Consider the following 24,367-nt stretch of genomic DNA (forward strand, 5'->3'; position numbering starts at 1 on the left):
GGAGGAGGAGGAGGAGGGTGGAACTCAGAGGGTTTCTGGGGGTTAAGTGACTTCACTGTTGGGGAATGGGTGACAATTACCACTGAAATGAGATTTCGTGGCTTCAGGTGCCTCCCAAATACGATGTTTGGTCAAAGCAATAGTTCAGGGTCATGTGGGGGATACTCACTGATGATGCTTTGGCTGTTTTTGTATCTCTTGACGAGCGTTCAGTGTTGGGACAAACAAACGGCAGTGAGGTGGTCTGTAGGGCTTGTGCTCGTATGGTTTTATAATTCCAATGCATGAGAATCTCTTCTGTCATTCAGCTGACACTTTAACTGTGCTATTTTTTTTTTAAACTCTTTTAAAGTTACTCCCTGTAAGCATCAAGGCAGCAATTAAGTCGCAATTTCCTAAAACCTAGCTGCAATTTTCATGTAATTCTATGCACTCTATCTCAACAAACAGCATGTTGTTCCAGTCTGTGTTATTTTAAATGTGCTGTAACTGACTAGGTGACTATTATAAAGTGAGTTTCTGATATAATTTATTTTTGAAAACACAGATTAACATGATACAACCACATTTCCCATCCCTGATATGACTGTATTTGCTGAAGTGATTTAAACTAAGTTGAAATGTTTAGGTTTTCATTATATCAGCCGTTGAATCCACTATAGCAATTAAATGTGCATCTATATACTGACTTACTAAGTCACAGAGCAGCGAGAAGTCGAGAAAAAATAGTTGAAGGCAAACTGTGTCTGATATATAAATTGTAAGCGCTCAGTTTTATGCTCCTTTTCATGCAGTACCACCAGTAACCACAGGTGTCACCAAACCAACCAGAAGAGAAATCCAATTATATTTAACATCACCCACTGGTTTATGAGCTCCTGTTCTGGAGCCTCGAGTTCGGCATTTTGGCCGTCACCATCTTGTTATTTGGAGCCAGATGTGACCATATTTGGATGAGCTGGTTAATGAGTAATGAGTGATGAATCTGACTTGATCTGATTTGAAACCCAAGGACACTATGCCCCGCCCACCTATAGCGGAAACAACCATACTGCTTTTTGAGGCCTAATATCCAAATAATGATGGGATTATTTTCAGATGGACTGACAGGAAACTAATACGAAGGAGGGATTTGAATCGTATCGAATGACACCATGATGACTTGTATTCTGTAAAAGAAGTTGAATGGGAGTCTATGGAGTCAGAGACTTTTTGGAGCAAACTCCTAGAGGCCCTCGGTAGTATTGCACTTTATGACACTTGCACATTGGCCTAACTTGTCAGATGCAGAACATCTGTCCACATGTATATACAGTGTATGATTACACCTTTGGTGGAGCACAGAGCTTGATCTGCTTCATTTTGATATATAAACTATTTATTTACTAAAAACTCTTCCTTCCTGTTTTTTTTTCTAGCATCCACGTTTTCCCATCTCCTCTCATTGCCTTTTCACAAAATGCTCACAAAAAAGTATTCTTACAAATTATGTGTTAATGTAATCATGCAAGTGTTCAGTAATTTTAAGAGCGGGATTGAACTACAGGTGGAGATAATGCTGCTGTCTTATTCCTAAATGAAATTACACAAGTCTAAAAGCTCCTGTGAGGATGTCATGAAGCCGTTTGGGGAGTCTGGCCAGAGTGGATAGGAAGCAATCAAGCAAGCAAGTAAGCAGGTCAGTAGCCAGAGTGCTCGGAGGAACGGTCATGCATGACAGCATGGAAATACCAACCTCTACACTTCCTCCTGGAGGGACGGAGGAATCGGCTGCCGCATTAAGTTTCCACGGCGGAGGGGGAGATGGAGGATGTCACCCCACAGCAATCTGCTGCACACTTAGCAGGTGTTGACATCTAGATTAACCTTGGACTGCTGTGAGCCCGATTCCTCTGGAAGGCAGTGTCTTATTAGGATGCACACAGAGAGCCCGTATCCAATCCCTGGCTTCTCAGGTTCCCAGGTACTGCCCCTCATTTGCTGGCCTGTCAATCAAAGGGTCATCAGAGCATTGCTGCGGGGACGTGGGAAACATGGCTGGGACTTTTAACCCAACAGTGACTGAGTCTCTCCTCATTCAAAATATTTTGACTGATCCTGCAGGAGCTTATTGAGTTCATTAATGAGGGAGCAATGCCACAAGGTAAACTTTGTACTAAGTGTGTACAATTTAACCATTAATACTGAACATCCCTACATTCCTCCATGATCAATGTTTACACGTACATGCACGGAGCAGGGGGAAGCGGTAGCCTTCGTGGGTATGTTTTTGTTGCTTGATCAATATCAGCACCTGAATTGGACATATAATTGTTCCCACTGGTACGTGTACATCTGTGCTTTCTCCATGGACCTGAAACTTGAGCAGAGAGGACATATCAACATTTTTGTCAATTTTTTGTGGAACAGAAAGAAGTGAACTTGAGCCAAATCTGAAAAGTAAGGGTGGTGAAGAGCAACGATTGTGCTGTTGCAGGCGAGAAACTCTTTTCAACACGCTGTGAGCAAGCATGTTGTCCTGTTGGAGAACTAAAGTGCTGTCTCGCCACAGTTCAGGTCGTTTGCGCCGAATGTTTTCCCTCCAATGCCTCAAAACATAATGTTTGAACTTGCTGGTGACAGTGTGACCCTCAGGGAACGAATACATGGTGCACAACTCTGTGGCCTGGTAGCTCCTGACCTGACATGACCTCTTTGGCCTTTTACAGTGATGTTCTACTGCTATTTAAATGTAACTGCCACTCAAAACCCCTTGCTTCATTGCCATATGCTTTCTGATGCATTTCTAGGATTTCTGTCATCATTTGAAAAGTATTCTAATGAAACTAATAAAATGCTGTGTATAGTAAAACAGGACCTATAACTTTCTCTCTCTCTCAGTAATGTTATGTGACGTTACCAGTTCTTGGAAGAAACTGATTCATGGGTTAAATTGATATACTGTCCCCTGGGAATCAGAAGAAGAGACAACAAATTTTGCTATCACGGCCAACCATCTAAGAAAAAGGGCTTTAAAAGACATATTAATTTGATAGAAATTTGATTTCTTCATTCTGGTATTGAACAACCAAGGTTCCAGAGCATAAACACATGAGTAAGAGCTGTTCATGAGGACTGGATGGACACCTGGCTGCTTTATATTGTAAACAACCACAGTGCAGCCCGCGCTGTACATCTCACGCACAACTGTGATAAGCTTGTCGAGCAGCGCAGCATGGAGACTAGTTCAACTAACCATATGTCTGTTAATTAACCTGTACACCATTAACCAAATAGCACTTTCCTACAGCTTACAAAACACATGTAACTAACTGAATTAATATTGCCCAGTACTCATCAGTCCCACAGTGGAAGTTGCACAACCTGTTGCCATAGCAACTCTGAGAAAATGTCATTTCAGATGGGGTTGTTGGTCAATCCTGATAAACATGGACAACAATGTAAATCCTGTCCTTCTACGTGAGGATGAATAAAACATGGTAGAAATAATATATTTTTCAAAACAATACGGTTTGATTCAATGAAAGCTAAAATGTGGAGGCTGCAGTTATATGAAGGTATTTCTGTGTCTTTATTAAGCAAGCAAAAAAAAGTTTTAAAAGTAAATTCCTTGCACCGCAATCAATAATCAAGTTTGTAATGAAAAATATATCAACTGAGAATAAAATTATTTGCATTGCAAACAAATTTGTTCTTACAGTTTTGGTCACAGAATTACGAATTTTGCTTATGAAACGAGACTTTTTTTGCGGCAAATTGTAAACCTTTGATCTCAAGTCAAAAACCTGCGAGTTGAGTTGGATGTAGTGGGCGGGACGTACGCTGGAGACGGGAGTTTCTATTGGTGGATTAACTTCAGCCACACAGCACGGACACCCCCCGCTGCGTCTGTAAAAACCCGACAGGAGAGGACGGTGTTGAACTACATGCAGGTATGTTTGTGTTACATTCATCTTTTTTTTCTATTGAAACGCTTTCGCAGCACATCTTTCATTTTGGTTATATCTCATGCTGCCAATGCCAGCAGCATGTTGATCCCTTCGGAGGGACACAGCTGCTCGTATTTCCACCGGTACATATCGTTTCCTATCCCGCTGGATGAAGAGCTTCCTGTTTAGTCAACGCTTGTGTCTGTGGAAAAAAAACGAGCGGCACATGTCACTGAGAGGATCAGCACCACTTGTAGAAAACTACAGTTGTAATCTTGTTGACTTGAACTACATCGGAGACAGTAAGTGCCGGTGGAAGTACGGGCAGCCTACCACTATATATATATATATATGGACAACGTGAAATATAACCAAAGTGAAAAGTGATATAACATAAGCAGACCTCCTATGCAGCTCAATACACAGTCCTCTGCTGTCGGAGGCAGAGTTGCGTGTCTGCAGCCGTGCTGTGTGGCTGAAGTTAATCCACAAATCGAAACTCCGTCTCCATCGTACGCCCTGCCCACTACATCCAACTCAACTCGTAGGTTTTTGATTTGAGATCAACGGTTTTCAATTTGCAGCCAAAAAGTCTCGTTTCATAAGAAGAATTCTTAATTCTGTGATTAAAACTAACAAAACTGTAAGAGCAAATTTGTTTGCAACGCAAATTATTTTATTATCAGTTCATATAATTTACAAATTTGTTTTTTGATTGAAGTGCAAGAAATTTGCTTTTAAAACCTTTTTTTTGTGCTTGCATAATAAAGACACAAAAATACCTTCATACAGTTACAATAAATTAATCTGATTTTAGAGGAAATGTTTCTTTTGAGGAAAGAATAATGACCACAGTTTTGTCCAGCGGGAGCTCAAAAAGGTTTTTCCAGCTTGAACTATTGAAAGAAAAGAGTTTCAGTGTCTGAGAGGCATACAAGCACTCGTGATGGTTTCCAGGTTCAAGTAAAGGCTCAGAATACCTGAGTTTTAAAAGCCTAACCGTCTCACCACATGTTTGTTACATGCTTAAGAGACATTTTGTCTGTAGCTCGAGACCCATTCCACTAACTTAAGCACTGTGGCTACACAACAACTATTTCAGCTTCTTCAGTTGTCTCGTATCTGAATGAACAGACATACTTCTTTTTTTTTTCTTTTTTTTAATGCATACCGCGTCTATATCCCACCCTGTGTGATTGATTCTTCTTTTTAATGAAAGCTCAACTCTGGTGTTGCTCAGACTATTTGTCTTTAACGTTGTTCTATTGTTGACATGATGGAAATGATAAACAGCATTGGTTCAACTAGAATGAAAGCCTTGTTGTTGTACGCCTCTGCCAATCAGTCAAGTTAGAGTTTCCATCCATATCTGTCCAGACTCATTTTATATATCGAGTGAATAATTTGAAGCAATCCTTGTGTGTTCAAATGCTTGGCCCATAAAGTTGATTGAGAGTAAACAATCCTTCAAACATGGATGTTGCTGCAAATACATAGACAATTCTGAACCATGTGTATTCTTCACACAGATCTTAAACCGGACGGCACAGAAGATCTATAGTCAACACAGTTTGAAGGTGGACACCAAAGATTCAGTTTCTGACCAAATGAAGAAGATGTGATCAATTAAAGTCATGGGAAATGTGAAAACTCTTAACGGTCAAAAAAAAAGTGTCATTTTAAAGTATGATTATTATAAAAAAAATCTTAATCCCAATTTATAAAAGTGGATAATGGGCACTTAAAACAGTGTACCTCATTTGATTACTATTAGTTTGTAGTGATTAAATGACGTGTTGATTTACTTTGGTAAAGATAACAGAGACTTGATGTAAAGTACCAGCTTAGCCATTGTACAGGTTGTTGTCTTCTCCGAGATGGACCGTGGACTCTGAACTCTCTCTGGAGGCGTCGAGCCACCACAGACCGAGGAGAAGACTCCGCTCCTTCATCCCCTCGTTTGGTGACACCAGTGTGGTGACTATGATACTCACCCCACAGTCTTGTGTTTTTGTTTATATATTTATGTATCCAAAAACGGATCAAAAATGAAATCAATTTATGCGATATATACAACTCTAATCTGTATTTTGTTGTGATTGTGTGTTCTTGAAATGATTAATGCTTTCAGCAGGGCATCTTTAATGTCGTATGGTGTATGTGTATGTTTGAAAATCACTGCCATGCTGACTCGTAATGTGACAACTTTTTTGAGCAATTCAACAAACTCACCTCTCAACGTTGTGCCGAGCAGAAACTCAGAATCGCTCAGAAAGCGCTGAAGTTACTTAAAGATCTTAAAATTCGCCACATAGCCCCGATGGACTCTCGCAGAAATGTGTAAAGATTCTGATTTTAGCTTAAAAAAAAATAACCCACATAAGATATTAAATATTCAGAGTATTGATCAGTGCAGACCGAGGTTTGAGATTGGATTTCTCTGTGTATGTTTGGGAAGGTCCAAATAAAATCTCCTTTGATCTGCTGTGCAGTTTAAGTGTTAAAATGTTTAAAATATCTTATACCTGCCATATTGTCTTCATACCTGTTTTTATTCCATTTGTGTCGTGGAACTTGTGTCTCAAATTCAAAAAGAAAACAAATCAGTTTTAATCTTTTTACACGTTGCCACCATTCTGACTGACAGTCAAACTGATAATATAAAGATGCAGGGCAGGGCTGCAGAAAAGGTTTAATGCTCTAAAAATGATTGAAAGTATTTTTTATTTTATTTTTTATTTTTTTACTTTTAAATGGGTCAATCTGACCTACAACACAACAGTACACTACATAAAATAGAAATGTTAAAATACAAAAATGCCCAAAATAAAAGCTGATGCATAGAAATCTACAAAAAAAATGAAGACATTCATTTTATCATGTCATTTTACACAATTATTTATTTTTTCAGCTTAATTTAAGTCATTATTTTCCTTAATAGTAGGACAATAAACGATAACAAAACTTTCCCCTTTTGATAACTCGATGAACCAAAAAGTTCCAGCTGTGATGAGCCTGGTCGTCTTAAAAAACAGGTGGTGAGGACTTTTTATGAGAAGTGGAGCGAATGGCAACGTTGAACTTCCAGTGGGGTCACGGGGTCGTGGCTGGTTGAAGAGAAAACGGACACATGAGCGAATCGTGAATTTGGTTTGAACTCTCAGCTCATTAAAACAGATGAGAGCTCCCTAAGTACTCTGCCTGTCCCTGTCTGTATTCCTGTAATCTTCCAGATTTCTGTACCACTGCACCACCATTCAAATTCAAATTCAGTATGTTGCAGCAAAGTGTTGAATTTGCTCGGCTGCAAACCTGCTGACTGGCTGCTCGCACACTGTGAGTGACATGAAGGGGAAGTTTCACACTAAATCCCCACAGCAACACTGAGCCCATTTTATGTTCAAAATACTTAGTCTGATAGTGTGTGTGTGTGTGTTTCTCTTTCATCTATGAAACCAAACAAATTCAAACAAAACATAGACAAACAAACAAACAAACAAACAGGGGACAACAAAACATAGGTCTGTGTGTAGCAGAGAAACTGCTGGTTTCCTGGTCAAGAGCTATCAGGTATGTCTGTCTTGAGTTTCAAAGCACATAAAGAATATTCCATTTCAAAAATATCATGCATTAATCAATGGACTAACTTGAGTTGTCCCTGCCTCCATGCCAGCAACAGCTGTCGCCAGAGGCTTTATGTTTTCAGGTTGTCCATCCGACCGTCTCTGTGCATTCGTCTGTCTGGAATGATTAAACTGGTTCAATTTTGGAGGTCAAAGGTGACTCTGATGTCACAAAACACATTTGTGGCCACAACTCAAGAATCTGTATGTTACTTATGACAAAAATTTCACACAAATGGCACATAAAAATGAAGTGATAACATTTTATATTGAAATGGTCAACTTCACTGTGACATCATAATGTTGTTTTCTGTCTGTTATTTAGCACCATAGCTGAGGAACAGAAGAAGAGATCGTGACCATATTTCACATTTAGTCAGACACTGAATTGGTGACACTAATCGTTGCTATCCAACCGTGCCGAATGTATCGATCTTCTTTGCAGTCCGGTTGAAGATGCGTGGGAAGTATCCACATTTAAGAATTTGTAGCTTCTTTGCAGCAACATCTATATTTGAAGCGTCGTCGACTGTCGTGTCTACAACTTTGTTCTGTCAATCAGATTTATTGGATACATTCCTTCAAAGTCTAAGTGAGTCCGGACAGACATGGATGTAAACTGGAGCGTGGCTGGTTGGAGGAGGCGTGTCACGCTGCGGTGGCAGCTTTGGTGGTACAATGGTTTCTGCTGCAGCATATTTCTAAACATGTATGCTTTAGAGAGGCCAAGAAGTTGTGGAGGCATCTTGTCCAAGTCAAACTTGTTTCCATGCTCTCTTCCATGATTTGCTGTCACTTCCCCAAAACCTCTCCAGAACACTGCCCGCCTCACATTGGACTGTTTTAAGTTATTGTGTTTCAAATTATCTGACCACATGTTTCCCAATAAATTCTCCAAGACAGTGAGTTGGTTGATTTCCGTTGCACAGTCACTTTTCCTTTATGTAGGATGTGTTCACTCTTTGTAGCTCTCGCAGGTCTGTATGTGGTTAAAACATAGTTCTGAGAATAGATCGGCTCTATATGATGCAATAAAAGCTTTTAAATACAGATTTAGTTTCATCCTGATCTTCTTAATTTGATCTTTTTTCTTGAATGTCTCAGCTGTAGTATTGCTCCTTCCACTCTTGGAAGATGTTATTGAACGGCACCATGGGTTGAGTTTTCCCCCCAGGTAATGTTTCGAACATGTGTTTCTCAGTTTGCTCTCGAGGGTATACTCTCCTTTGGTGGCTGAATATGAGCTGTCAGTACAGGACATTTGGTAGGTTAAAAATCTTTGTTTCAGTCTTTACTTGTAGGGTGTCGTGTGGCGTTCTAATACGTTTACCTGCACCAGACTTTAAAGTTTGGAGTCGAATCACAGCGGTCTTAAATGTCCGCTCAACTTTATTGCTCTGCTGAAGTCCAGGCCTTCGACCTGTAAAGGTATTTTGATCTGGGATTATGGATGTGTAATGGAAGGATTAAGACCCAATCAGCTCGAGGGGCTGTGACTGATGATGATGTTTGAAGACTTTTCTTCTCTTTCTTGAGCCTCTTAGGGGCGAAGCACCACTGCCTGTGTGCCATAGTGCAATGTTTAAGATCTATAGTCCATTAACAGTAGGATTTTCAACAAATCATTTTTCAGACAGCTCACTGGCATTTATTGGATACTCTGCCATGCTGTGTGTGTGTGCGTGTGCGTGTGCGTGTGTGTGTGTGTGTGTGTGTGTGTGTGTGTGTGTGTGTGTGTGTGTGTGTGTGTGTGTGTGTGTGTGTGTGTGTGTGTGTGCGTGCGTGTGTTTATGTGCATGGCAGTGAAGGCGGCGGTTCATAGTTTGGGCGATATACAGATTAGACATGCACTAAATTCAAAAAGCCTCGCAGCTCAATAATTCCACTCATTGTGTGTGTGGCCGTGCACGTGCGCATGTGCTTATGTCAGAATAATAATAAGAGTCTGCATTAACTATAAATTTGTCTTTTTGTACGCCTTTCAGACTTGGCTGTGAGATTATTGTAAATCCTTCAGTGGTGATACAGTAGCACTTACATCAGACTCGGAGAGCTGGCCGTCCCAAAACACCCCCACCCCGCCACACACACATACACACACACACACACGCACGCACACACACACACACGCACAGTCCTCTTTTTTTTTTTTTTTCAAAGATTGAAATTTATTATTAAAGTTTCCCTTTTTTCTTTGAGAAAAGATTACTGCTTCCTGTCAGTGTGGTCTGAATTAGAAAATATGCAACAATTTGACGGCACCTTGTGCTGCAGAAAAGAGCCTCTTTCTCCGTTTTGGATTGAATTAAATATATAGAGGCTTAGAAGACCCTCCGTGGCCGTGGTGGTGTTACTTTCCCCATGTTCCCCTTATTCAGAATGTCTAACCTTAGGCCCCATTAGCGTTAGAGAAGTGGAGCCGTTTCCTCGGCTCTTCATGTTCAAACACAGAAACCGGAGCTGGAAACCCACTTTGAGTCGTACGTCTTCCCTCTCTATGTTCTGTCTCCGGCTCTGCGCTCCTTTGGCAAATTAAAGCAAGATTTCATAGCTTTAAGCTGCAGATAGCATGCACTGCCACAGGCAGTAGAGTCCCAGGGTTCACCATATTTGTCTACAGGATGTGACATTGTTGCTGTGCGCCTCTTTGATCTGCCATGTCTCCTTTATTTCGACTTGTCTCTGTGAATCAGCGCTGGGGAACAGAGAGTGTTTATTTCTCTGAAACGTGCAGTGCTCCAACCGTCACCTGGATGAGGTGATTTGTATGTAGCCCTGATGCAAATATCAAGTATAATGCCTTGAGTGTTTATTTCATATCACGATCTCAAGCGTAGTACAGCAATTGAATTTGGGCATTTTTTATTCCTTTGTGTCTGTCTCCCTCTGACATGTTGTCAGCGTGGAAATTCACTGCGCTCTGCCACTCTTCCTCCAGCTACCTCTTGATGTGCCACAGCGAGAGTCGTGTCATGAATAAACATGCTGATGTACAAAGGGATGAGTGTTGGTTCGAGATGAGATCGACAGTTTACATGTGTTTGAAAGGGAGGGTCTGCAGAGAAGAGGGTGACAGGGTCGCGGAGCTCAGATAAAAAAAAAACAAGCCGCGTCCACTAAGATCTCCTTTTTTCTTTTCTATTTTTACTTGAACGGTTAAAACACGCTCGCAGGAGATCTTCGGTGTGGCTCCTGCTGTTGCTCTGTGATGATTGAAATCCTGTTTGTAGCACTCCTTCAGTAGAAGTTTAAATATGTTTAACTTCTAGAAGTCGGCTGTCTGAGTGGTTAAAAAAAATACTGAACTCTCTGCATTATCAGGAACAAGCAGCTATAAGTTTGGAAGTAATGTGAGGGGGAAAATAGCAGAGGCTTAAAACTGAGAGACTCCTGGAGCATTCAGAAGCTCGAGCTGAAGAAATTCACGAGACCATAAGGCCTTAAGATCAGATACCCCTCACTCCTACTCCTTTGTCTGTGAGCATGTGTGCACCTGTGTAATTAATAACAATGAATTAAACCCTTCACACAAACCTCAACATCTAACATCTGGCATATTTCCATCAATGTTTCATAGTTTTAAGGTTTGACTGGCGGTCGTTTAATGGCTTCAGCTCATTCTGCCTTCTTCTTGTTCTTGTTCTTCTTCTTCTTCTTGAGGTTTAATGACACGAGTAGCAAATCAGTGTCAACTATTGTTTATGTCGAGGCACAAAAATTTGAATAAACTGATGACATTTCAATGAGCATCTGTTGACATTAACGTTATGGATTTAGTAGCAAAACCAATAAATGTCTCTTCCTTTCATGAGGTTCATGAAGTAACATCAGGCTTATAATATTAACAGCAGCATAGAGGGAGAACAAACAAGACATTTGAATAGTTAATCTTAATTATTTGTATGAAAGTCCTCAGCTAAAATGTCATGATCATGACAGCTCTGTGTACAGGTTGAATTTTCAAATACATTTATACCGAACGTTTCCAATAAAATACTATTCGAATAGTTGATGCACATTTTTTTTGTTTTATGAGATGATGCGTCATGCTACATCACGTAACGGAGACGTCTTTGCAGTAGCACTGTGCTGTGTGTAGTATGAGTCCCAGTAGTCTTTTTTGATAGTTTTACTTTGCATGCCACAATTTTCCTTTTTTTTTTTTTTTTTTATGAATGTGTTTGTACACATTAGAGGTTAAACAGAGGTTAAACAAACTCTCAGCCTGTCAACATATGGCGGTCACAATTTTTGTAAAAGGAAAAGGAACGAGGCAGTTTATGTGCATGACGGGACTTGACCACCTTGAGATTGTGATGATTTGTATAGATCTTTTTTGCTGTTGGGTTTAAAATGTGTGTGAAGCATCCACGTTTTGAAATGCATCGCTTCTTTACAGCAACGTCCACATTTGAAGCATCGTCTACTGTCACAGCTGCAACTTTGCCTGCTGTTAGAAGCAGCTTTTATTGGCTAAGCATGTGAACACATACAAGGATTTTGACTAGTTTTTGTTTCTCAATGAATTTACACATTAATACAACAGAAGAAGAACAACAAAGCTGAACAAAGTCAAGTCAAATCCAATGTATTTATACATCCCTAAATACACACGTAATAGCTTTTTATGAAATCCCTTCAAATTCATCAATACATAAACTGTATTATGAGTCTGGACAATGAATGTCAACCACAAGGCAGTGATTCTACTTCCTCGTTACACATGGAGTGAAACAGCAGCGCTGTAGCTCCAAACCGCAGCTTATTTCAACGTTTTCTATATCAATTATCACCTGGTGATGATGTTTCTTTGCAGGGACACACCTTTACCCTCAGTCTAATCGCAAATGAAGCCACAGGCCTTCAGAATATTTAAGACCCCTTTTACAACACTGAGCTGAGCATGTTAAAACACATGAACTGTAGGCTCAACTTGAATTCTTAATCAAAATATGAAGGTCACCGTTAGCTTCCTTGGCTAGCAACCTGCGAACCTCCGCCAGCGACAGTTGTCATTTCAATAGTCCTTTTGATAGCCAGTGGTTACAAATGAGAGAACAGCTTTTGTCTACTTTGGTCTGAAATCAAGGAAGATATGTTGAATGGCAAATAGGCCGACGTCATTCCTCTTCCATTCATTGCAGCGATACGTCGGCTTGGTTGTCAACCTATATCCGCTCCTGCCCGTGTGCAGCATTAACTGGTATAGTATTACCAAACCAGACATATCCTTCAGCCTTTTGAGCGGATTATCAGATGAGTCTTGCATCCGTCTGCTTTCACATGCATGTGGCACAAACACTCTGTCTGTCTCTTATCCTGTGTGGGCTGTGAATGAATAGGATGAAGTGCTGAATAGCGACTGCTGAATGCTATGGCGGCAAGAAAAGCGGCAGGGAGATGTTATCGGGAGGGAAATATAGTCTCTCTGGTTGATTTCCTAGCCATGTAGTGTGCTTTTTCTGACTGCGGTATAGCAGATAGTGTTAGGGGGACATCAGAGGAGGCCCGAGGGGATTGTCCGCTAACAGATCAACCAGGAAACATGTTTTCAATGACACGCTGTCTGACCATGGGCCAGTTGTGACTGTTTTTACCGAGACATCAAAGACCGGCTGTCTTGATATTTGTACTATTTTAAAACTGCATAAGGCAGATTTGTATGTACACAAGCACCTGTCTCATTTCATCAAAAGTTTGGGCTGTGTCAGAGAAAAGCATTCCAATACCTCTGACTGAGGTGCCATTGATTTACTCTGTTTGGCTTAATTAAATTCAGGTATGGGCACTTATACAGCAGGAAATCTGTTCCCCACAGGAAGTGACATTCAATAATTAAGAGTGAAATGCAAACCGTATTTTAATCAGCAGTGAGTGAGCTGCCCACCAATAGAAAGCTTTATTTACCAGTGAGAGCTCTTCATCATTTTCTAGTGTAAAGCATTGCTGGTTGGTTAAAACATGAAGATATGAGGCCTATAATTACATTGTTTATCTTTATTTCTGAGTACTGAAGTCTACGTTCTTTAGAGTGACACTGTGCGTGAGACAGCAGTGGTCATACGTTTATTCCAGCATGCATTGGGTAAAGAGTCAGAAAAGCTTTCTGAATAGGTCAACAGGTCAACACTTATTTTTAATTTTTTTTAAAGCTACAATAACTGTTCATCTGATATTCATGTTTGTGAGACCAAATCAAAATGCCTGGAGAAAGAAAATCTGACATTTTTACTTCCACAGCGCCATTTTTGAAAGTCAAGCTTTCTCCAACAGCTGCACATAGTAACAGCAGCACAGTTAACATGAACGTTTTGGTTCACTCAGTTCAAGCTCTAAAAACCCCGCTGTACACTACAGTTAGTAACCAGCTGGTGAACACAGTTGAGCATTTTGCATCTTTGGATTGACATATCTACATATTTCCTTAGTTTGGTAGAGACTAGTGGTTGGTGATATGACCAGAAATGTGTCTAAGGTATTATTAAGATTCTGGCGGTTTCACTGTAAATCCAATTTGTATGACTGTACCTTTGTACAAGTTTATAGTGGATTATTTTAATGTCATGAGGACATAGAATATAATATTTTATTGCTATGTATGTATTGTATTATACATTGACTCAGTGTGAATTATTTTCTTACTTTACTTGCTGTTCTGCAGAATGCTCAGACATTGCAATACTTCATTTCAACATATCTGCCCAGCCTTTTTCACTTCACCTGACAGAAGCGCTCACTTGAGGATCTACTCCCTCGAGTACATGATATACTTCATATGAGTGCAGGATATTGTAGTACAGTATTTACTAACTACATAAGACATGAATCAAATGTAGTGTTTTAATGATTGCTCTAAAATCATTGGCCTCGATTGTCTGTCGACCGTGTGCTTACAGACAGTAGGTGGACAGTCATTGCGTACCTGGAGAAAAAGCCTCTCTAAGCGATGTCTAACTCTTTGGCTTCACTGTTTCAGTGGCGCAACTGGTCTATGGCTTCAAATCAAACAATTGTATTTGCAAACATTCTTTGCATTCCAACATGTTCTCTGCTGATGTGATGTTGTGAGTTTTACTGTCACGAACAACAATCGCATCCCTCCAAACTTAGCAATAATAGTCTTTTGGTCAACGGCACATTTTTTTGAACCAGGAAACTGCAGGCACGGTTCTTCTCTTGGGCACAAGTCTTTCTGGTGCATCACCAGCCTCCTTTTTCCGTCTCCATCTCTCTTTTCTGTTTTTGAATGTACTGTAGCGGTGGAGCCTCTCCTACCTCTTGACATACTGTTATGCTACCTGGTGTTACAAATTGTTTTGTCGCACATTTGTGTGTACCATGTTTTTTGTTGCCCTGTGAAAGGGAATTAGTGGTGGGTTTTTAATGGTTGCGTTATAAACTTATAACCATTACTAGAAAAGCACTGAGGCAATCAACATAGCAAAATGGCCATTACCGGAATATAACTACATTACATAATTCTGTGATTACATATATTTTGCAGCTCAATGAGTAGCAACACGAGTGCTTATTCCATCTATGCACATGTGAAACAAAAACTGGTTTATAGGATGAGCCGGTATGTTGCCTATTACTTACTAGTAGAGACCTAAAACAGATCTAAAACACATCTCCAAATTATTGCATGCTTTAGATTTAGGAAAGATTAAGGTTACGGTTAATTAAGACAACATTAACTGAAGAGTCAAGATGGGATGTGCATGTGCCGCATACACGTTCACCATCGCAGTGACTGTTACTTGTCAATGTGTTAAGCTAAGCTAATTGTGTCTGGGCTCTATAGCTTTTTATTTAGAACAGGCTACAAACATGAGGAATTTAGATTCAAAAATAAATAAACCCAAACTATTAATCATAGTTCCCAAAATGTTAAACTAGTCTTTTAAAGCATGAAATCATGCTGGAATTGTATTTCCCCTCCAATATATATATTACAATAGCGCAAAAACTTTCATATAAACATAATCCACAGTACATAAGGTGGCACAGAGAAGGCACATCTCTGCTTCCACAGATTCCTCACAAGAACACGAAGAAGAGCTGCTGTAAGCGCTGGTATGTTTTCAGAAAGAGGCCACGGCTGCAATTAGAGACTATTTCCCCACATTCCTATCTTTGACTGAAAAAATATCAAGTTCAAACCTTTTCCCTGTGCTGGGTAATGCTGCGCGGAGAAATGCGGAAAATAACCAGCTGAAGTTCAAGTGGAGGAAGAATACAAAGAATTTGCTGGCCATGATAACGAATGTGGAACTGTCGTCAAATGAAAAAAAACAAAACATATTTGCCTGTCTGCAGCAAACCATTTTTACAGATGCATGTGGCTAAAATACAAGAAAATGTTACGGGCAGAAGGGAAACGGTGCTTCAGGTTTATTAAACAACATTGAAATGCAGACTGTGGTACCGTAGTCTAACCAGAGCTGTGCTGCCGTTCTCATCTCTGCTCTCGTCTGTGCCCTCACCAGGGAGTGCTGTTAAGAATCTGCAACTGTGTTTCCTCTCATCTTCCTCCCCGTATTTAATCTCGACCTGAGCGTTTGGTTTTATGGTGAGTGAAGTATGTCTTCTAAGCCTCGCTGAAGGAGAGACAAGGTTCTTCACGTCCCAGCAGGTCTAAGGTGTTTCTGATGAGACCTTTTAACAAACCACATCCTCTTTTTTTTTTTGAAGCTCCACCTGAAGTGAGAATACAGCAATATGCTCCTCCGAGAACTTTTACTCAAACTTTTTGTGCGCTTGTGATAATTATTTGCTATTATGCACATTTATAATCAAAGCTGAGCAGCTGAGGGTAACCGCATAAAAATAATTTTTAAATGTGTTTTGATGTCATCAAATATATTTTAATTTCAAAGGCAGTAATGCTACGAGCATGTTAATCACAAAATACTGGACTAAGCACAGAAAAAAGAAAGCGTCTGCCTGCTGGACATCCGTCCTATCCAGTGGCTGATTACAAGAGAGGTGGTCTTACATTAATGAGGCCTGTGTACTCAGGATGCTCGAGGCCAACATTGTCTTTTAGCTGTTTGCTTGACTGTCTTCCCCTGCGAAGCTGTCCGGCCAGACAACATTTTATGATGCCCGTAAACATTAGAATCAGACTGTTGAGGGACTGAATCTGGACACCACAACCGAGGTTAAATTAGCAGGCTATAAGAATGCTTACAGAAGTGGCAGAAGCTGAGGCACCGGGCCTAGCGTTACCTTAATGTAGTGTAAAAATAAGGAAGACTCAGGTTCTTTTAAGGTGACTTGCATTCTGGCCATAGCAAAGGTTAAGGCTCTTGGGAATGCTGGCTTCAACACAGAAGAGTTCAGTTCATGTTTTTTGTTTTTTTGTTTTTTTTTACCAGCAACTGGAATCAACACAATAATAGGATTCAGCAGAGCAGAAAGATTAAATTAGACAAAGCTTGCCTGATTTCAGAGGGGAGAGCAGGAAGTGGAAAAGGAAAACAATCATTACATTTTAACTCTAGCTCCAGGTAGTGGTACGATGATGCACTATACCTCACTGATCATAAATCGAGTGATGTCAAAAAGTAGGACATTTTGATAATCCGTCAAACACAAAGAATACTGTTCACTATCATTGTGATCATTGAGGACACGACCTCCTGTTTGGTTGTGTTCCTTTTGTTTCCTCTTTTCTTATGATTAATGTCAGTCCTCTGCATTTTATAGGTACCAGGGAACTGGGATATACTGTATATCTAGAGCTCTGCTAAGGTCTGAGGCGCTGAGGGTGTTTTATCCATCACGCAGTACGATCAGGAAGGCATCTGATTAATCTGTTGTGATACAACAACAATGAGCCTGTACATTTGAGGTGTGTTCCTGTTGTGCATGAATGGAGTGCAGCACAGTCATGCACATGGAGCAGGGGGAGGCATTGACTTTCTCAAGTAATTACTTCCAAGCTACCTCGCTTGATCTACATCAGCAGCTGTGTGACATGCATTATTGTGACATGCGTTATTGTGACCACTGGAACATGTGCATTTGCCATGTCACCATGGACCTGAAACTTGAGCAGAGATCAAGTTTTGCGTCAACTTTTTAGGGAACAGAAAAAAAAAATCACAAGGATCCAAATTGAGCGAGTTGGAGTGGGCATGAAGCGAGTTTGACACAAATTTGGAACTTATTGTTTACACCTTGTACATTAAAGAGCTGCTTGCAGCAATGAGAACAACAAGGAGTTCTGAGACAGATGGTGTGGCCCCAATAAAGCCCTTCACATCAGGGACTCAGTCTGAACTGCGGCAAGTTTCTCAAGATGCCCCGAACAACTTTCCTGCCAACCTCCAAAAACTGTGCAAAGGTGTTCAGAGGAGAACTGGTGCTGTTATAAAGGCAAAGGATGCTCACAGCAAATATTAGTATGACGATTAGTATTGATGAATACAATCTATTTATGGCATTTATTTTGAAAGCATCCTCACTTTACTTTTAGTGCCTTATGCTTTTGCACAGTACTAAATAGATAAGTTTATACACAACAGTGAAGTCCCATCTTACATGTTTAAAGAGTAACCAGCAGCCACATGCAGAATGTTCAGTAAAACATTGACCATATTGAATACTCTGCTCCACAGACGGGGCACACTCTGGTGCACAGAGTTGCACCCATGAGCATGACCCAGTTTTCAAAATACGAGTGAGTTAGGGGAACTCGGATGAACCTGCAGATGGTTAACCGTGGAAAACAGCTGACCAGATGTTTATCACGAACAGTAACGTCGTGATTTCTGCTGAATTTAATTTGTGCAACATTGTTGCTGTGATTTTAACAGTGTTTTGCATGGGCAGCTGCATTTCCAGATTAGGTCTAATATTAATTTCACATTATTTAATGAATGCTCATGTACATCTTCGGATGTTGTTTTGGCTTAGTATTGTTTTTACCTTTTAGTTTTCGATATTTTTTTGCATAACTTGTTGTCAATGGCTTATTTTGTTGTAATTCTATCAGACGTGTTTTTTAATTCTGCCGGACATTGTGCTGCACTTTGGTCAACGTATGCTGTGCTATAGGAATAAGCAGAGGCAGGCTGAAACAATAATTCAGGCTGGAAATTTGACTCCTCTTTGTTCATACAAACCGTCAGGCCGCTAATTTTGTGGGCTAACCCCATTTGTTGATGTGACAGGTACCAGTATATTATCTAGATACTTGGTTTTGGAGGTATGCTATGGCTATAAACATTAGTTACTTGCCTTTTACTCAGCATCTTCTACTTCCACATCGACATTAACAATCGGCTCGTCCTGTGCCAACTCACCTGGCTTTCTCCTCTTTTCTTCCCATTCTCTTCTCTGGGAGAGCCAGCTGAGCTTCAGGCTACTCAACAAAGTCATCTGATGCCCTCCACAGACCCTCAAAATCTCTGGCACACTTTCTCAGGTTATACTTTGATCCCGTCATCATGCACTGAGCTGTTACGATATCCATGGTACATGTCTGCAAGTACTTGAAAATAGGGAACGTTTGCAAGAAAACCCTGAGAAAATCTAAGTATGAGGAGGATCTTTGTACCTTTGGGCTTTTTGTCGAAATGCCAGGATTCATGATCCTTTTTCATTTCTTTCCATACTGGTTACCACATCAGTGTAAAGTGCATTTCTAAATACTTTCCTCAAGGCCTCGGTGGGTTTCGCTAATTACACCAAACCATCTGTGTCTTCGTCCTCACTGGTTTCCTCCGACAGCTTCATGTGCTTGTAGGAATCTCAAACACACTGCAGTGTCATTCAGTAGTGAGAAAAGGGATTCACTTGCCACAACAACCTCAGTGGTGTCAGATGAAGTTGATGACATGAATAGTTCCATTTGCCCACTTTGTTAGGAGACTGTTCTGAAAGCAGTGTAGAGAAGCTCCTGCATCTTACCCGAGAGCTGCTCCGTCTGTTGCAGTCCCACCACACTGTCGAAGGTCTGTTTCACATGGTCCACAAAGTTCTGTGCAATTGATGACTCATCATCAGTGACCACAATGAGTCGTTTGTGGACAACATCAGGAACACATCGCAGAAGTACTACACACGGGTCTTTGGATATTATATCCTGTGTTGTGTCTATTTGAAAGAAGAAAACGCTGACTTTAATTACTTAACTTGCTGTTGTTTTGAACGTCATAGTGACCAAGCCTTTACTTCCGTTCTCTTCTCAGTGGAATCACTAACATGCTCTTACAGGTGGACATTATATTTGCTAAGCAACAATTGAGCTCTAGAAAGTGGCCCTGATTGATGGCTATGTTTCCCAAGTTGTACACATCTTCATGTCTGTGTCCTCTATTGCTAAGCTCACATTTACCAATAACTTTAACTCCATGAACCACATGTTCCTTGACATGCTTCCTCGTTCTGACCTGGTCTCGTCGAAATGACATCTGTTTATCACTCTGAAGGGCACCGATGTCTGCTTTGCTTCCTCTGAGGAAAAAGACCTCTGCACTTCCTCTGTGGGTCTTGCATCTCTTCCTGTTCCTGATACTCTTTGATGGGCATGTTTTCAGGCCTGCTTGCCTCCTTTGACAAATACACTGTCAAAGGCTGAAGGTTTTGTGAAGGCAAGACATATTGTGCAGAACAAGGAGAGGATTACTTCATCGCACGGTAGCCATTTACTCTTTGTGCCATCTTTCGAGTGGAAGACAGAGAAAATGACACTTTCAGGGGTTTTTCAGATGGTACTGAAAAAATAAGTCAAAATCCTTGGACTGATGTCAGACAGAATATTAAAGTATTTTTCCAGTGTTTTTGCTGTCCTTGTCCTTTTTCCTTGTAGCCTTCTGAGCGCTGAACCTCTCTCTTTCTTCACATAAGGCTTCTCTACAGAATGAGATTAACATTGTAAATAACCTAAATAACCTGTAAATAACTTGTATTACTTGTGAAGTCATTGATTGTATGCTCCCCAATTAAAGTCCAGCTAATAATAAAGCACGTTAGTTTAGATTTGTGCTCTTGCTTTGTACCAGAAGGTTAATGTTGAGTCTGAGTCTGAACTTTCGTCCATTTCCAGTTCTGCAGGAGCACCTGTAACACTCGTGCTGCTGCCGCTTTATTCTTCTACACCTCTGCAGCAAAATACTCAACAGCAACCTGTATTTTTTAGTTAACCCGCTGTTTACATTCTAGAGACAATTGTCAATTACACTGGTATTGTAGCTCAGGCAACACTAAGACCCAACACGCAGTACTGTGCATAAATCTGATTTTGTGGTTGTATTGGGCCCCAGAAAAATACTGAAAAGCAACATTATTTGCATCTAAGTGATCTCGTAGTTTTATTGTGTCATGTTGTTTTTGACTGACCTGGTCCCCTGGCTAACATGTTGCTTATTTTACAGCATTTAGCTGCATCTGTGGCAAAGGCCTTTCTCCTTTTCATCCTCTCCCTCTCTGACCCACCTTTCCTTTTTTTCCAATATCCATTCCACCGGTCAGTTTGTCTAAATCACTGGTGTCAAACATACGGCCCGCGGGCCGGATCCGACCCGCCAGGGGGTCCAGCTCGGCCCGCCGGATGACTTTGCTAAGTGTGAAAATTACAGAAAGACATGCATTGCATTTCTATGAACCACCTGGAGGTTTATGAGTACAAACGTTTTGTAATTTTTTTTTTTTTTTTTTTTTTTTAATCGATCCAGTAATTGCTTCAGAAACAGTCAATTGACTATTGACGTCAATAGTGTGACATCAAACGCGTCACAAAGCGAGGGAATCTGCAGAGTGCCCAGGCAGATAAACAATGGGCTGATGTCTTAGTTTTTTATCTTTATGTTTCTAGTTTATTGTAGAAAGACCTTTAAAATAGGGTTTATCATCCAAAAACCTCCACCAATGATTTAAACATAGAGAAATGTTGTCGTTATGTATGCGTTATTATGCTATGATTTTACTGGTCTGGCAGTATGTGGCCCCTTAACTAAAGTGAGTTTGACACCCCTGGTCTAAATGGTAGTGAAGCCGAGAGACATGATGCTGTCATTTTTTTAAGTACGCACCTTGCACTGGGCACACTGATGTAAGAGCTGCACCTGATGCACGGATGCATGGTTTGTCACCTCATTCTAGCAGAAGTTTGCAACAGTATATTATCACTGGTCAAGCTGTCAGGCCAGTCCAAAGCTTCCGTCAGACCACTAAGAAATGTTCACATGTTCCCGGGAGTGAGCGCAAAGGATACAAGATGACTTCGGAGCTGCGCACACAGCTGTTGTGACCTCTGTTGCTGGTTGAAATTAACATCAACAGTGTATGCGGGGTTTGACACAGAATATTGAGCGGAGAAAAATATCTTTCTTTTAGCATTTGCACACATTTGAGAGCTGATCATTATGAATACTGGGGTGTCCAAATTTCAGTTTTTCACTTCATCGAGGTGGGAAACACCCCAGCATCTTACAATTACACTCTTGGCTTAAAGCAACATGAAAGGGTTAGTGGCCTTTAATTTGGGCACTCAAATGACATTATGTGAGAAGAAGGGGGGGTATTTGCTTTCTCCACTCACATTTTTGTGGGTTTTTTAATTGCCGACATTCTCACCAGTCCAGCTAGCTCATCTAAAAGTCACTGACAGATCAGACATACCACTGTCAAGTTAATTTAAATTGGGCTCTACCTGTGTGATGAAGTGTAAGGCACAGTGCCAAAATAACTGCATCTGCAGTAAGTCTCAATTGGAGATGGTATTTCACAAATGAATAAAGACAGAGATAATTAGGAACCCCCCAAATTAAAGGCTAACCACAGTAAGGATTGGTCTAGATTGATTTCAAATAAAGGCCGTATGTGTTTTCCCGAACAAAAAAAGACTGTGGACTGTGTGAGCAGTTAAAAAAAAAAAGATGTCTTTCTTTGAGTGTGTTGGTCCCAGTCTCTTATCTGAAAAGCTGACTACAAGACTAGCCCAGTTTATATTTTATTCAGTTTTTCTGGCAAGTTTATTTTTGCTGGGGTTGAATTCTGAAAAATACATAAGCAAAAGCCGATCCCTTCAGAAGGCTGATGTTGATGGGGGCAGCTCTGGAAGATCTGCACTGGTCCACACAGTTACATTAAAAGAGCGAAGTCCATACACTACTGCGCTCTCACAGTATTGTATTTATAACTGCAGTGCAACCTTTCAATCAATAGGATCGTCTTCAGGCCCTTTTGTGGTCATAAATACTATTTTCAAATATCACATTGTACAGTCTCTGTGAGACAGTCAGACTTTGCTTTTGAGTTTTGATTCAACAGAAGATTTTAAACAATGTCAGGGAAGAAAATGATGGGACCCTGAACCCCATATTTTCTTGTACAACCTTTAGAGGCAATCAATGTTAACAAATGATACCTGTAGCTCTTAGTGAGTCTTCTGCACCTGTCACCAGGTAGCTTGGTCCAGTCTCACAAATCAAACTGCCCTAGCAGTGGTTGAATGGTGCCTTCTCCAGACAGCAGGTTTCAGCCTTTCTGTAGGTGTTAGATGGGATTCAGATCAGAAATTATAAAAGGCCACTTCAGAACTGTCCTATGTTTTGTTCTAAGCCATTCTGGGGTGATGTTATTCTGTGTGTTTTGAGTCATTATCGTGTTGCAGGAATCATGACCTGTGGATGTGACTGAGCTTTCTAACACTGGGCAGCACGTTTCGCTCCAGAGTGCCTTGATAGTCACGAGATTTCATTGTGCGCTGCACAGATTCAGGTTATCCTGTGCAAGATGCAGCAAAGCAGCCAAAAAACTGAACCAAAACTCCTCTTTCACAGTAGATATAGAGCTGATATAACTTACCAAAAAGTTCCAGTTTTGTCCAGTTTTCCTTCTTCTGACACTGGAGTCCTCCACTATGGAGTTCACTGTCGCTCAGAGAGTGACTGTATGTATAGCGCTCCAAACAATATCACATCTTACACAAGTAATCAGCGAAACAATTGTCAAGCAACATAATTAAGTAACATCAAGCACCCCCGAATAAAGAAAGGAAAACACAGAATTTAAAACTAATTCATAACATTTTATAAATTAACTTTTTATTGACTTTTTCTCTGCCATTTATATATATATATATATCTATATATATCTATATATAGATATATATATATATATTTTTTTTTTTTTTTTTTATTTAGCATTGAAATTCTTTTGATTCTTTTTTGGAGGTTGATGTTTTCACCTGATCACCTGTATATTGCTGCGTTCAAATGGGGTCGTATTTGTCGTGTACACGATCAGTCCATATGAACGGAGCCATCATGTGGTATTCACAATGATGAAACTCAAAATCTTTCTTAGAGCCCAGAGTTCACGAGTTGTGATGTGTTTGGTAGTGGTAGAGGAATGAAAGTTAATTTTCGTTGGATTTCATTCATATTGTAATTTTAGTCAAGTAGAGTTTGTCTTCATAACTTAGATAATAGTCTACGGCTGAGGAAAATGTTGATCTTATCAACGGCCTCATCTTTTCCCTCTGTGTCTTTGCATTTCCTGCATTACGCCCTTTGTTTGCTTGCTAAATTGTTGGCTCCTGTGGCTTCTAGACGCCATCGATGTTGCCTCACAATGGTCATTTACGACTTGACCACTTGAATGCTAAGCGTTAGGTGTATCCACGAGCTCACGAGTTCCATTTAAACACGGGATATGATTGTCATTGTTTAAAGAGCTGTGCCTCGTTAATGTAACCAGATGAAGCAGTATTTACAAAAAATTCCCAAAAGCAAAAAATGAGTGTCTGTGTTGCATTTAACGATTGATTACTTGTCTGTGTTGCTGCATATTGCAACTGAC

This window comes from Brachyistius frenatus, unplaced genomic scaffold (assembly GCF_029030835.1).
Source record: "Brachyistius frenatus isolate BFR_SWC_R1_liver_20210118 unplaced genomic scaffold, ASM2903083v1 Contig_9, whole genome shotgun sequence".
NCBI lineage: Eukaryota > Metazoa > Chordata > Actinopteri > Embiotocidae > Brachyistius > Brachyistius frenatus.